This window comes from Lathyrus oleraceus, chromosome 4, assembly GCF_024323335.1.
Source record: "Lathyrus oleraceus cultivar Zhongwan6 chromosome 4, CAAS_Psat_ZW6_1.0, whole genome shotgun sequence".
NCBI lineage: Eukaryota > Viridiplantae > Streptophyta > Magnoliopsida > Fabales > Fabaceae > Lathyrus > Lathyrus oleraceus.
Window position 1 is genome coordinate 234,832,267 of NC_066582.1, and position 17,222 is coordinate 234,849,488.

The window sequence follows — 17,222 nt, forward strand, 5'->3', positions numbered from 1 at the left end:
TTTATAATATTATTTTTATGGTAATCTTTTGATGTGTTTAATGCTTTCTCTTTCGGGCCAATCGAGATTGTTGTATGGTTATCAATTAGGCTGGACCGCCATTGGTAAGGTTTTCATAAGATTACTATACAGTAGATATCACCTAGGACTAGGGATACCTTGTATAAATCAGAGCATTCTTGATATAATAAAGCTTAACCTCACCCTAATTGCATATGGACATAGAAATTAGGGTAGAATGATTAAAGGTTTTCTCACCAAGGACTTGGGAGAAAATACCCTTGAGAACTGGTAGTAATTGATATTTGTTGATGCAATAGTGACTCAGAGTTGTTACAGGGACAAATCATACACCTTTCCTGACATTGTTCCTCATACCTTGCCAACCCTTATTTTTACAATATTATTCTCTTTTGCCTTTATGTTTATATCTGAATATAAAAGCCCCCTAATAATAGTTTTTATTTAATTGAACGATAATTTGAACTCGATATTGACTTGCAGTCCTTGAGATCGACATTCGGGGAATTTCCCCTTTATTACTATAACAGGCAAAATAGTACACTTGTTATTTTTCCGATCAAGTTTTTGGCGCCGTTTCTGGGGACTGCCAAAATATAGAGTTTAATTTTAAGTTCAATTAAAATTTTGTTACTCTGCAATAAAATTATTTTTCTGTCATTTATATAACTTTATTCACTAATATGTGTATGCGAGGAGAGCCCTTAGCAGAATTTCTTTTTGACGCAGAAATCGAGAGAACCCTTCACCGAAAGACGCGGAAGCGCAAGAGTGGATTCCAAAGAAGATGTTCCCTCCGATCCCTCAGATTCCGAAAAAGAAACTATGGCTGAAAATCCTCTGATTCCACCTCTTCCACCTCTGGAAAGACTCTTAGGTGACTATGGATGTGCAAATGTGTCGGATGGTAGTTTAACTATTGTCAACCAACCGGTGAATGTGAGAAATTTTCAAATACATCCTAGCATAATCAATCAACTTTAAAGAAAATCTTTCACCAGAAAGGTTAATGAAGATGTAAACAAGCACCTGTATAGATTCCTAACCATGAGTACTACTTTGAAAATTGATGGTCCTACTGATGAAGCAAAGAAGTAAAAAAAAATCGTTCACTTTATTTGAAGAGGCGGAAGAGTGGTTCTACTCTCTTCCAGGTGGAAGTATTACATCATGGGAAGAGATGGAAACAACCTTCTTAAATGAGTATTTTCCAGCATCATTCTTTCTGAGAAAAAGGTACGAAATCTTGAACTTCAAATAGAAAGATGGTGAGTCTTTGGGAGATACCTACAAAAGATTCAAAAGGGTCCTGGTTGATTTCCTAACTCACAATATGGATCAAATTGAACAAATGCAGATGTTTGTCAATGGGATGAAAATAAAGACAAAATAGTTGATCGATACAACAGTCGGTGGCTCAACAAATTTCTCAACAGCCACCAGCATTAAAAGGATCATTGAAGTGATAGTCGCAAATGAGCATCTAGAATCATATGATAGGTGTACAAGCAAAGCTGAAGGAGTCATTGATATGAAAATGGAATCTAATAAAATTCGGTTGGAAGATATACTCGTTGTTGAAGTAGAAAAGAAATTGAAAGCAATGAATATAGGTACTCAACAGGTAGCTCAAATTCAACCTGCTCAGACCATCACTTGTGAAATATGTAATGGACCTCACCACACTGTGTATTGCTTTACAACTCCTCAACAGATTGAAGAGATAAAATTCTTGAAGCATAATAATCCCTACTCCAACACATACAATCCAGGATGGAAGAATCATCCTAACTTCTCCTGGAAGGATCAGAGAGGGAATGTTCCGCAACAGGGTCAAGGTCAATATCAAACTCAATATCAACAACAGCAAGCTCCAAAGAAAGCAGACTGGGAGATTTCCATTGAAAAAATGGCCGCTCAAAATAGGAAATTCGAAGAAGAAACTAGAAACAATCATAAAAACACCACCGCCTCTTTAAAGAATCTTGAAGTTCAGCTGGGTCAGATAGCACAACAACTAGCAAGTTCTCAAACACTAGGTTCCTTACCAAGTGAAACAGTTAAAAACCCTAGAAATTAGGAGAACATTAGTACTGTCACGATGAAGAAGAAAAAGGCCGCTAGAAAGGAAAAAGTTATACCACCTGGCAAGCCAACTGAAGAGAAAATTAAAAAGGAGACTAAACCGGTGATTAAGTTGCCCTATCTGCAGCGAGTGACAAAGAAGGAACCAAGCGAGTCAGACTGTGAGAAATTCATGAAAATGTTTAAAAAGGTAGAGGGTCATATGTATTTGTTTGAAGCACTCGAGAGAATGCCCATGTACAAGAAATTCATAGAAGAGGTAATAACCGAAAAGAAACCAACAGCAGAAGAACCGGTATCCTGGAAGGGAAAGTATAGTGCAAGTTCACTAGAGCAGAAAATTCCAAACAAATAGAAGGATCCTGGAACAAAAACCGTACCATGCACAATTAAAGACAAAACCTTCAAAAGGGTACTAATAGATTCTGGAGATAGTGTGAGTCTGATGCCATTACCAATCTATCACAGATTGAGTATTAAAAATGTCAGTGATACAAAGACAAATCTGAAGTTTGTGGATCACTTAAGAAAGGATGCATATGGTATAGCAAAAGACATGTTGGTAACAATAGAGGACTTGAGTTTTCATGTTGATTTTGTAATCCTATACATACCTGAAGATGAAAGGCACCCATCATTCTGGGTCGACCTTTCATGTAGACGATTCGATGCAATCTCGACATAGACAGGGGCACGTTAACCTTTAAAGTTTATGATAGAGAAATAACATTGAATGCTATTGAAGACCATGAGCTAGAGGAAGATGCATAATCTCATTATCAAGTAGGCTTAATCAGGACAGAGGCGAGAAGGCAAAGTAACATACCAACATCAGAGAAAGATACAGGAAGGCCCTCTCGACTCTCACCACTGCCATTAGTAACCCTGAATGGAAAGACCCCCATCTCCATTCCAACAACCAAGAGAAAGAAAAGAAAACGAAAACAAGGTAAGGAGATAGAGGTTAGAAAGGACGTATGGCACAAAGGAACATATACTGATGAAAAAGACGACTTCCGAGTTTTGGACAAGAGGTGCAAAAAGGTCTGGAGGCTGAAGTACCCCCATAATAAGGGAAATGAACCGTCAAGCCATGTGACGATAAACGCAGCGCTTCGTGGGAGGCAACTCACGCGTTTTTATTTCTAATTGTTGTTTGTATTTTTATTGTAGGTCTACACAATGCTCTACACAAGAAGGGCAAAGTACTTGAATACATATATAAGTCATAGTGGATAGAAAAACCATACATGAGGAAAAGAAAATGAAAAGTCTGAAAATCGAGCATAATAGAAGCCTGACACGGTCGCCCATGTCAGCTGACACGACCCCTATCAAGGCCATGAAAAAGAATGAAAAGTGAGAAGAAACAATAGCCTGACACGACCGCTCGTGTCAGCTGACACGGCCCGTGTCAGGAGAACTGAAGGAATAAGATAAAATTTCCTTTGGCAATGGCCAGACAAGGCCGCCCGTGTCAGTTGACACGACCCGTGTCAGGAAGCTTGAAACCCCACACCCTTGGATAGTGGCCTGACACGGCCGCCCGTGTCAGGCATGTGGATTTGAGTTTTTTTGAATTTTTTTTAAAATTTGTGTGGGCCCCCATCTCTATTATACACTAACCACTCATTACCCACCCATATCCTTTCCCAAAACTCAGATTTTCACACATAACCACTCACTCTCTCTCATATTTTCATCTTCCCCACATTTTTTCTCTTAAATTTCTTCATCCTCCTTTAAAACCCCTCATCTAAAGCTTCCATCTTTACCACCTCCACAACCCCAAATCACAAACTCCCTTCACGACTCCTACTCCATTTTTCGCCCTCGTCCTAACCACGGTTTCAGTTTTTTCTAATTCCTATTTCAAAATTTTCGACTTTTTTTACTGGTCCAAAATGCCCTAAGAAGGATTTTTACAGGAAAGCAGCAGCTGGTCGGGACATCGAGGTCACGAAAAAGACCCAGCCGAAACTCGAATCTGCATAACATTGTCTTCGACAGTCCATAGCAGGAGAAGCGGTATCAAGTTCATAGGAAGCGGAAGCTCACACCCACCAGGTATATGTGCGAGCAAACCCTTAATGCTTTAGGTCTGAAAATTGAAGTGGACAGGATGTTCCATGTACTGGGGATGCTGGAATTCATGAGCCTCGAAGCGCCAACTTATGAGTGCATCTTCCCCATATTTTTTCTCTTAAATTTCTTCATCCTCCTTTAAAACCCCTCATCTAAAGCTTCCATCTTTACCACCTCCACAACCCCAAATCACAAACTCCCTTCACGACTCCTACTACATTTTTCGCCCTCGTCCTAACCACGGTTTAAGTTTTTTCTAATTCCTATTTCAAAATTTTCGACTTTTTTTGCAGGTCCAAAATGCCCTAAGAAGGATTTTTACAGGAAAGCAGCAGCTGGCCGGGACATCGAGGTCACGAAAAAGACCCAACCGAAACTCGAATCTGCATAACATTGTCTTCGACAATCCATAGCAGGAGAAGCGGTATCAAGTTCATAGGAAGCGGAAGCTCACACCCACCAGGTATATGTGCGAGCAAAACCTTAATGCTTTAGGTCTGAAAATTGAAGTGGACAGGATGTTCCATGTACTGGGGATGCTGGAATTCATGAGCCTCGAAGCACCAACTTATGAGTGCATCTTCCCCATATTTTTTCTCTTAAATTTCTTCATCCTCCTTTAAAACCCCTCATCTAAAGCTTCCATCTTTACCACCTCCACAACCCCAAATCACAAACTCCCTTCACGACTCCTACTCCATTTTTTGCCCTCGTCCTAACCACGGTTTCAGTTTTTTCTAATTCCTATTTCAAAATTTTCGACTTTTTTTGCAGGTCCAAAATTCCCTAAGAAGGATTTTTACAGGAAAGCAGCAGCTGGCCGGGACATCGAGGTCACGAAAAAGACCCAGCCGAAACTCGAATCTGCATAACATTGTCTTCGACAGTCCATAGCAGGAGAAGCGGTATCAAGTTCATAGGAAGCGGAAGCTCACACCCACCAGGTATATGTGCGAGCAAACCCTTAATGCTTTAGGTCTGAAAATTAAAGTGGACAGGATGTTCCATGTACTGGGGATGCTGGAATTCATGAGCCTCGAAGCGCCAACTTATGAGTGCATCTTCCCCATATTTTTTCTCTTAAATTTCTTCATCCTCCTTTAAAACCCCTCATCTAAAGCTTCCATCTTTACCACCTCCACAACCCCAAATCACAAACTCCCTTCACGACTCCTACTCCATTTTTTGCCCTCGTCCTAACCACGGTTTCAGTTTTTTCTAATTCCTATTTCAAAATTTTCGACTTTTTTTGCAGGTCCAAAATGCCCTAAGAAGGATTTTTACAGGAAAGCAGTAGCTGGCCGGGACATCGAGGTCACGAAAAAGACCCAGCCGAAACTCGAATCTGCATAACATTGTCTTCGACAGTCCATAGCAGGAGAAGCGGTATCAAGTTCATAGGAAGCGGAAGCTCACACCCACCAGGTATATGTGCGAGCAAACCCTTAATGCTTTAGGTCTTAAAATTGAAGTGGACAGGATGTTCCATGTACTAGGGATGCTGGAATTCATGAGCCTCGAAGCGCCAACTTATGAGTGCATCACGCTCAAATTTTTGAGCAAGCTAGAATTCCAACTAGAAAAGAGGTGGATTAACACGGCAATGTATTATTTTGGTACTCTACGTTTTCCTTTTTTCAATAATTATCATGAAATGTCTGTTGAGGAGTTAACCAGTATTCTCCGACTTCCAATGTACGAATCGGGGGCGATCTGGATGAGTTTTCTCCAAAGGTGCTAAGGCCTCTGACATCCAGAACCCGTGTTTTCTCTATGCCTAGAAAGGTTTGACATACACCCTATTCGGACGGGGTGATAGCATGGGTGTGGAAACTCATCGGGAGTTGTTTTACATGTACTCGATGGTGCAAAACCAGACCATCAATGTTGCGGCCTTTGCAGCTGATTACTTGGGTAGAGTTGGTCAGAAGGACTCCGGGGGTATCTCCATTGAAGGCATGATTACCCAGATCGCAGAGTATTTCGGGTATCATGCGGTTTTGCTTGAAGACACCCCGGTGGCAGGTAAGACCAAAATTGATATGGCTGCTTTTATACATCAAGGTATGATTTCTATTGCACCAAATTACTATTTTGTTCTAACTCATAAGAGATTTATTATTGCACTTCCTGATCCGGACAAAGTAAGTATTACTGACTGTGCAAATTGGTTATATGTGAGTGCTGCCCCGATACGGAGGAAGGCTACGATGCTGAGAACTTTATTGCAGGTGAGCAGTTTGTAGGTGAACAGGTTGCGGATGAAGCGGTAAACGAAGAGGATGATCCTCAAGAGCAGTTTGTACCCCAGCCTCAGGAGTCTTTCCATCAGGGCGCAAGGTTATCATCCATGCAGCCCGACCAATGGGCCTGGGTACAAACTGAGCTCAGCAACCTGAGAACCGACCAAACAAGGCAAGGCATCAAGCAGGCTTGGCAAGGGGAAATGTTGGATGAAATGAACCTCATGATGCGACAATTGATGTTGCATTTTCCACCCCCGCTTGTCATACCCCAAAATTTGCCCTCCTTTTTGCTTTTTCATCTTACTATAACTTGATATCCATTTAACCTCATTCATACTCATTCACGTGCATTCATTCATTCATGACTAACATATGCTAATAGGTATCATGGATTCAGGGTTTGTGGTTGATAAAATCGGAGTTGGATTGAAGTTTATGGCATTACACATCATATGGGTGGAAACCCTGATCTATGGCTTTGTTATTCGAAGATCTTGTGCATGACCTATGGTTTGGTTAATATTCACCTGGTTTGATTCATGGCATTGACATAAGTCGTTTGGTCCAGGATGTTGTGGTCCGTATTCGTTTGTCCAAGAGAAAATACGCATTTTACCTGGGTTGACTTTTGGTCAACTATTGACTTTATGGTCAACCAGTTGACCAAAGTCAACCATTAACCTCTAAATCTTTAATCATGTGATCCATAATTATTCCATCAATTTCGAATTAATTCATGAAGTTTTGGATGGATTTTAAAGGTTCAAATTGGATTTTAATTCAAAACATGATCCTTGAGATTCAAATTGACTTTGGAGAATTAGTTCGATTTCATAACCATTTCATCATTTTTCTTTAGCCAATTAATTTTAGAAAATATTGTTTTTGTTACAAATCAACCTTCACCTTCTTTCATTATTAGATTTTCTTTTTGCCTTGATTTTTGTTAGTGGGCCAAACCCGTTTTTTAGCCCATTTTAACAATTATCCATTTTCTAATCCATTCATTATCCATTTAATAAACCAAAAGATTCATTTTACAATCTAATCTATTCATTGTCATTTTTAAAATCCAAATACAATCTAGTCCATTAACCAAAATTCATAACCCAATTTTCCAATAGTCCATATCCAATTTTCAAAACCAATTTCATTATCCAATTTTTCATTTCCCATACATAGTCAAACCCCTTTTACAACACAAGCCAAGAATCCATTTGCGAATTTCAATCCATTTTTATACACAAGTCATATAAATAATACAAGTCCATCATCCCTTTACAAGTCATGACGTCAACGGGCAATTCAAAACCCAAATCCTTTAAATTTACTACACATAATCCCTTTTGGAAGATGAGCGTGTGCGTAAAATTAGTTGAACGTAGGACTGAAGAACATCACGAAGAGAGGGTGGGTTAGGATAGGTTTGAGCCTTGTATCCTTTCTTTCTGAAACCGTGAACCAGGCCACGTTACAACCCTTGAAAGACCTAATTGAAGCAGGGTTTATTTCGAAAGCATACGGTTGGTACGATCGTGTTAAAACTGACTCCTTAATGATTCGCTCATTATTTGTGTTGATATTGATATGACATTCTCAATCGGTGATGCATTCATTGGATGTCATAATTCCAGTGAACAGGCTTGGATTTCATAATTGCATAAACGTGACATTGCTATTATCATTCTGAAAATGAACACGTGTTACTAGTGAGTAAGCATTTGACATCAGGAGAATTTCAATAATGAACGTGAATTGGAAAGCTTGATTATACCACGAAAAGAGAGAACGCCTAAGAAAGACTTTGTTAAGTAGAGGAAAATTACTTCAACTGATTGAATCATAAGTCAGAACGCTTGAGAACTGCGTTGAGCAGAAACAGGTCACCTTAATTTGATCGTCCTCAGAGAGACGAATTCCCGAGACTCCGTCGAGCATGGGCAAGTTATTTTGATTAATCATACCAAGGGTTAAACGCATGAGTCTCTGTTGAGCAGTAATCAGCTACTTCATGTGATTATATCAAGGAACAGAACATCTGAGAACTCCGTTGAGCAGAAGGACAAAATGTTTCAAGATTCTACCAATCTGAGACCGTTAGGTCAAGAAATTTCAACAAGATTCAGTTAGTCTGAGACAGTTACGTCGAGATTCGGAGAATCTCTCCAAAGATCAGATATTCAGGGGGTAAATCACTCCAGTTGATCGCGCCAGAAGACCAAACGCATGGGACTCTATTGAGCATGGGCAAACTATTTTGATTGATCTTATCAAGTACAGAACGCCTGAGACTCCATTGAGTAGGGGCAAGCCATTTCATTGGATCATATCAAGAAGCAGAATGTATAAGAACTTTGTTGAGTAGAAAGACAAGACACTTCAATTTGTAGTCAATCTGAAGCAATCACGTTGATAAATCTCAAGAGTTAATTGATCTAAGGAAGTTACGTCGAGATCCGATGAATCTCTATAAGACATGTTAGTCATGGGCATTCCTCAGAGACCAGCCAACCAGGGCAAAGCTTATTCCAAGAATCATACTGGGGCAAGCTATCCCAGGAACCAAAGAAGTAAATCTATTCGAGATAGTTGGTCAGAAGAATACAGTTCCAAGACACTAGGACAGGTCAGACCGAGATATTATTTTGACAAAGCTGCTTCATAACTTGTGACTAGGGCAATCCATGCAGATTCACCAACAGACTGGGCATGACTGACTAGTGAAGGAAGATCCTTTCTTTACTCTTGAGGTTGTTCAGAGTAAGACCCTTTGTGCATAAGAGACTGCTAAGTTTAATATGATTATCGAGGAGTCACGCTAATTGATAAACCCAATGATTATTGGTACCCTTAGTTCTCAGTAACCAGATACATCCTACCATGTCATATAAACAAAAGCCTGACTGTGCATCAGCAGTTTTCATAATCTTACATTACATGACATTGCATCACGAAGCGCGTAGCATATTCCATCGAAATGGAGCATTTCGCCTTGAAAAATAAATATATGCATAACTTCATGAAAGTCTTTCTCGAAGTATAAAATAATCCTCCGTTGAGACATTCTTCCTCCCTAGTTGAGAACATTATCATGAAACTCTCGAGCGGTATTCCCCGTAGGTTTTCCTGAAATACTTCTTCTTTGTGTTGTCTTTTGCAAGTACCCTTGTGAGTCTTCCGAGTCCCTTTCAGCCTCATGCCATCCCTTATTGCTTTTCGCTTGGATAAGATAATTAAGATAACTTACCTTTTGTGAGTTTATTTCGTTTCTTTGTTCATGAAATCACGTCTCCCCCTCGTTGCCTTTCGCACGAGCAAGGTACCTTTGTCAGATCTTTGCTTCCCGTTTGTGTTAAACAACATATATAGGTTTGGTGAGTCCCGGGGTCGGGTATCCATTGTTTGAAAACGTCATCCCCGTGATTGTGCCTGAGGGACGATATGAGGTTTTCATACCTATTTGCAAAGTTCCCCACCTGTCAGAGTGTGCTAAAGCCCAGATTCGTCTAGAATATCTCCTTGAGTCTAGGTTTGTACCTAGCAGGTCTTGTTTGATTGTTCTGCCTTGTACAGATGGATGTGACCTTTTTGACGGTTACTTACCTTTTATAAGTACTCACATGCCTTTTGCATAGGAAACAACTCCCCTTTTGCTTACCTTTTGTGAGTTCCCTTTGTGCCTTTCGCATAAAGTTTGTCATCCCCATCTGCTTAACTTTTGTAAGTCTCTTCAACCTTTTGTTTGAGGATTCCTATTCCTAAACCTGCTTACCTTTTGTAAGTACTCCCATACCTTTCGCATAGGAGACAATCCCCTTCTCGCTTACCTTTTGTAAGTGTCCTTTGCCTTTTGCATTGGAAATTTTCTCTTGACAAGGAGCCGTTGCTACCTTTAGTATGAGATAACCAACCATCCCTTTCTTCTTAACCTTTCGTTGAGAAGTTTCTCACTACCTTTCGTATGAGAAATCCCAACTTTCTTCTTAACCTTTCGTTGAGAAGTTTCTCACTACCTTTCGTATGAGAAATCCCCTCTTTCTTCTTAACCTTTCGTTGAGAAGTTCTCATTACCTTTTATGTGAGATCCCTAGTAGACCGTGTGTCTAGGAGCTCTCACAACATGTTGCACGAGAATCTCATTCCCTTTCTTCTTAACCTTCCGTTGAGAAGTCTCTCATTACCTTTCGTATGAGATATCTTATCCATCCGTTCTTCTTAACATTTCGTTGAGAAGTTTCTCACTACTTTTCGTATCAAAAATCGCAGCTTTCTTCTTAACCTTTCGTTGAGAAGTTCTCACTACCTTTTGTGTGAGATCCCCATTAAACCTTGTGTCTAGGAGCTCTCGTAGCATGTTGCACGAGAATCGCACTCCCTTAACCTTTCGTTGAGAAGTCTCTCATTACCTTTCGTATAAGAGATGCTATCCATCTGTTCTTCTTAACCTTTCATTGAAAAGTCTCTCATTACCTTTCGTATGAGAGATCATATCCATCTGTTCTTCTTAACCTTTCATTGAGAAGTTTCTCACTATCTTTCGTATGAGAAATCCCCAACTTTCTTCTTAACCTTTCGTTGAGAAGTTTCTCACTACCTTTCTTATGAGAAATCCCCTCTTTCTTCTTAACTTTTTGTTAAGAAGTTCTCACTACCTTTTGTGTGGGATCCCTAGTAGACCTTGTGTCTAGGATTTCTCATAGCATATTGCACGAGAATCTCATTCTCATCTTCTTCTTAACCTTTCGTTAAGGAGTTCTAATCACCTTTTGTGTGAGAAGTTCGATTATCTTCCTTTCTAAACTGTTGTTTGGAAGCCCCCATTTTCCCTTGCTAAGGAGCCATTTCTACCTGCTTCACGAGGAGGTCGTTTCTCTATTGAGAAGTATGTCCGCCTTTGGAAATTTTTATCTCTCTTGCTAAGGAGCCGTTGCTACCTGTTGCACGAAGAGGTCATTTCTCCGTTGAGAAATTTGTTCGTTTTTTTTTCTTAACTGTGTCTAGAAATTCCCAACCCTCTTGCTAAGGAGTCGTTGCTACCTGTTGCACGAGAAGGTCTTTTCTCCATTGAGAAGTCTGCTCGCCTTTTTCCTTAACTGTATTTGGAAATTTCCAATCCTCTTGCTAAGGAGCCGCTGCTACCTATTGCACGAGGAGGTTATTTTTCAGTTGAGTTGTCAGTCCCTTTTTACAAGACGTATCTCTTCCTGTGGCAGAAGGTCTTGTTCCTATTCTTTTCACTCAGGTACTTGTTGTTCGCAAACACCTAATTCTTTTTCCTTCGTGGAGTCCTGTGGGAATACTTCGATCCTTGGTTACAAGCCAAGAACTTGTTAGTGGAGGTAAGAATGAAAAAGAAAAAAATGAAAAAAAGAAAAAAATGAAAAAGAAAAGAACGAGAAATATAGAGAAAGACGAAAAAATAGATCGATCATGCATAGCATATCATATTGCATACCTTATGCATATCTTTACAAACATTCCTTGGTACAACTGACACATTTTCCCCACAGACATGTCAGTTGATGCCTAACAGATAACCATATACATAGCCTATACATTATCCATTGAACAACTCTCCATAAATACCATTACCTTACGTCTCACTCATTTCATTCATTCTCTGCGGGAAAATTTCTTGGTTATTCTAGTATTTAATCCTCTCTTATCGTGTATGTTTGAAAGTTGTTGCTATTCACACCTTCAGGTCTGAGAAGATTAAATAGGGGCAGCTATCATACCCTAAAATCTTCCCTCCTTTTCACTTTTTCATCTGACTATAACTTGATATCCATCTAACCTCATTCATACTCATTCACGTGCATTCATTCATTCATGACTAACATCTGCTAACAGGTATCATGGATTCAGGGTTTGTGGTTGATAAAATCGGAGTTGGATTGAAGTTTATGGTATTGCACATCATATGGGTGGAAATCCTGATCTATGGATTTTCTATTTGAAGATCTTGTGCATGACCTGCGCTTTGGTTGATATTCACTTGGTTTGATTCATGGCATTGGCATAAGGCGTTTAGTCCAGGATGTTGTGGTCCGTATTCGTTTGTCCAAGAGAAAATACACATTTTACTTGGGTTGACTTTTGGTCAACTATTGACTTTCTGGTCAACCAATTGTCCAAAGTCAACCATCAACCTCTAAATATTTAATCATGTGATCCATAATCATTCCATCAATTTCGAATTAATTCATGAAGTTTTGGATGGATTTTAAAGGTTCAAATTGGATTTTAATTCAAAACTGGATCCTTGAGATTCAAATCGACTTTGGAGAATTAGTTCGATTTCATAACCATTTCATCATTTTTCTTTAGCCGATTAATTTTAGAAAATATTGTTTTTGTTACAAATCAACCTTGACCTTCTTTCATCATTAGATTTTTTTTTAACTTGATTTTTGTCAGTGGGCCAAACCCGTTTTTTAACCCATTTTAACAATTATCCATTTTCTAATCCATTCATTATCCATTTAATAAATCAAAAGATCTATTTTACAATCTAATCCATTCATTATCCATTTTTTAAATCCAAATACAATCTAGTCCATTAACCAAAATTCATAACCCAATTTTCCAATAGTCCATATCCAATTTTTAAAACCAATTTCATTATCCAATTTTTCATTTCCCATACCTATTCAAACCCCTTTTACAACACAAGCCAAGAATCCATTTGTGAATTTCAATCCGTTTTTATACACAAGTCATATAAATAATACAAGTCCATCGTCCCTTTACAAGTCATGACGTCAGCTGGCAATTCAAAACCCAAATCCTATAAATTTACTACACATAACCCCTAAACCTATCCAAAAAGGCCTACATGTATTCAAGCTCTTCAAGCTTAAAGGCCAATACCCCATGGTCCTAGCTTCAACTTCTGTGCACAATGCTAACCTGCACCAAACAAAGCCAATGCAAATTAGTAAGCTACAACAGACAAAGGTTCATATTCAGAATAATAAGGCAACAAAAGATGATGTTTGAATTACCGGTTTCAACGTCCAGAGAAATATCAAGGAACCCACTGCATATGCACTTTCATACGACATGAACAACAAGGAGGGACTCATTCCAATTTTTGATCTTGGAAATGGAACATTTGATGTACTCATTGTAGAAATTTCTAATGGTGTTTTTGAGGTGAAAGAAACAAAATTCGTAGAAGATACGGATGATTGGTTAGGCATGTTCTATGTAAAAATAACTTCGGAACATGAAATAGGATATCTCACCAATAGAAACCTGTGATAACAGCTTGCAATTGCAGTCGGTAAATGACAAATCTCTCATTGAGGAGCTCGATATGCTTCTGGAGAGGTTGCACGTCCCTTCTGAGTATGCAACATGTTTGACAGGAAGTTCATTTGGTGAAGAGGCATGTGACTAGATGGTGAGTGCCTTGCGTGGTCTTCGAGTGGCCAATATTGACCCCACCTATGCAAACATAAAAGCTGCCAAAGAGAAGTGAGGAGAACTTCAAATAATAAAATCTACTTTTGTTAGGAGAGACTCTGAAATTTTGAGGAAACACCTTGCTATTTTTGTTTATTTAGTGATGAATGATAAGAATTACCTTTCTCAGTGGAGACAGTTGAAAAGGCCAGATCATGCCGGCCTGCGATATAAGTGCAGGACATATGTGCGCCTTTTGCAACATTTAAAGACTCCTGATAAAAAAATTGCACGGGCCCCGTTGGAAAAGGCTTATCGTTGTTCTCTAAACTTGCTTCTTCATAGGAAGACCCGTGAGTATGCTAATGAACTTCGTACTAGCAATAAAACTGTTAGAGGTCACTGTAAGACCCCAATTTTGACCCTAAGATACCTCGACATCCTCCTTACCCCTCAAATTCAAGGTGTATACTTCAACTTTTATGTTTGGAGGAAGATCTAAATCAACTTTTATGAGCATGTGATATGAGGATACATTATAGGTCATTTTGGATCAATACCATTGAACAAGTGATTTTCCTCAACTTCGAAAATGCATAACTCGTTCATCCCAAATCCAAATGATGTCAAATTGGTGACATTTTTTAAAGTTTTTTAAAGAGTTACAACTTTGATGAAGACACTTTTCTCATTTTCATCTCACATAAGAAGTTGTCCATGGTGGAATAATTTAACATATGGCTTGACACTTAGAAAATATTTTGACATGTTGAAATTTCCAAACTTCCACCTCAAAATTAACCATGATACAAGTTCCAAATGGAAAAGTGTTCAACATAAGAGTTGCTCCTCTTGATCTAACCTTTCCAAAGACTCCAAGTTAATACATTTTGGACAAAGTTTGAGGTGTTTGCTTAGGGCTTGAACAAGGTTGTATCAGTTGGAAAGAATCATGCTTCAAACATCAAAACATTCTTGCCTTGCAATCCAATTCTCATTCAGACTTCATTTCATTTGCATTTGGACCTAATTGAGTTGCTTCATAGGCCTGTACATGTCCATGCAAGCGTGCACTTCACATTGCCAATTTTGGAAGCATTTTCAAGTGTGCAAATATAACTTACATTTTGCTATAAATAGAGGTCCATTGCATCCGTTTGAAGTACCTTGCACGCTAGCTTTGTCTCCAATCATTGAAACCCTCACAATTCAAAGAAAAACCTGATAAATTTCACTTGAAATTTGAGTTTGAATCTCACTGTTTGGAGATTCAGGAACTCCAGGATTCAAAGCCTTGTACCATTCCTAATCTACTTCTACAAGTTCCATAAGCAAGATCAAGCACGAATTGAAGCAAAAGAGATCTAGTTCTGCATAACATTGAAGGTATTTTTCTAGATTATTCTTTTCTTCGATTCTCCCTCAATTCTCATCAATTCTCGTTGATCCTTGGTTGTCTGAAGTCCTACCAATGTAGGCAAGAAGATTGAGTTTCTTTAAGGTCAAATCGAAGCAACTCAGTTCATACACCTCAAAATTCAACTTCATGTATCTCTTAATATACGTGGAGTTAGATTAAATTTAGGTGATATTCATGATCTACGCCATTTTTTCTTTAAGATCATGTCCTCCTTTTTCATTTATGTGATGGTGATGAGAGAACCAGTCCGGCCAGGGTCATCGGAGAAGATGATCAGCACTTGACTCCAGCGATGCGCTGGATGTGTTCTGAACCATTGGATCAATACAAAATGTTTTAATCATGAATGTTGCTTGTGATGACCCGTTGCGTAGCGCGCTGACTAGCGTGTACCATGGAACATGCGTTCTCTACCACTTGATCTGCCACCTCAATTAATGAGGGAGATCAAGTGGTCCACTTTTTTTTGATTTAATTGATTTTCATTTTATTCCTTTTATTTTCATTAATTCATATTAAATTTAATATTGATCCAAAAAAATATGAGAGTTTCACCAAAAATTTTTAAATAAAAGCTTCTTTCATTTTCTGAAATAAAATCATTTTTTGGATCATTATTAATAGTTTTCATGATTTAATTGACTTTGTGAATATTTTTAATTGTTTAAAAATACTTTTAATTTTCCAAAAATTCTGAAAAAATTTCTCTAAGGTCCTTTGACCTTGTTTGACCTATGATAAATCTCATGGCCATTTCTTTGGTGTTTTGATGAGGTTTTAGGAATTTGACAAACCATATTTAATTTAATGCATTATTTTTATTATTTTTAATTGATTAAATGCCAAATAAATTGTGTAAAGGCATTTTTTAATTGACTTTGTGTGTTTGACTTGTGTTGTTGGGTCTTGGTCAAGGTTGATTTGACTTTGTTAGGTTAAAGATCATTGAATTTAGGGGATTGATGGAATGTACATTCCATCTCCAAAATGAATGAATGATCTTAACTTGGTAAAAGTCCTCCTTTCTCCAATTTGTGTTTGATCCATTCCCCCTCCCTCTTCATCTCATTCCCATTCTTTATGCATTCATGTCATGGACCTATAATGTCTCTATATCCTAAGGCTAGTTGATTGCAAAATCAACATAAGTATTGATGAGATTAGGCCCCCCACTTTGCATATTCTTTTTGTGTGTGATATGTTTCATGAGTATAGTTCATCATACTATGTCTCTAACATGCATTAACACCAAAAGTCTATTGCCCGACCTCAAATAGTTATGACATCTACAAAAGTCCAATTACGATTGCTTAACATAACGCTAAATTTGTGACACAAAAAGGCATAGCCTTCTAGTTAGTGAGATTGTAAGTCTCCCCTCTTTCATGGTATTGTGTGGAAACTTGGCCTTTTTTCCTTCCTTTGGAATATGTCTTGGTTCAAGGATCCATGCTTGTGATAAGTGGGTTGAGTGTTCTCCAAAGAATTACTTAAACAAAACAAAAGCAAAAGCAATACTAACTTCTAACTCATTAACAACTAACATTTAATTTCAAGTCATTTACTTTTAATGCACTTTAACTTTTAAGCCTTATTCATTTGCCATTATTCATACCATTCAAGTCGTTTATGTTAATGTCATTTTCACTTTGTCCACTTGGACCATATTTTGTGATATTTTGTTTGTGTATATTGTGATTTGTTTGTGTGGTCTTTTGACCTTAATGTACATAATAAGAACAAAAACCCTAAAAAAATATTTTGTGTGGACTATTGGTTTGATCTGAGACAATTGGACTTAGAATTTAGGCAACACTCCCTATGCAAAGGACTTGGCCAATGCCAATTTTCATGAAACCAAGTGCTTGTGATTTGAGACTTCATCTAATACATCATTGAAGACCCATTTGAGTTCATCTGCAACATGATCATTGTGAAGCTGTTATTTTAAACCT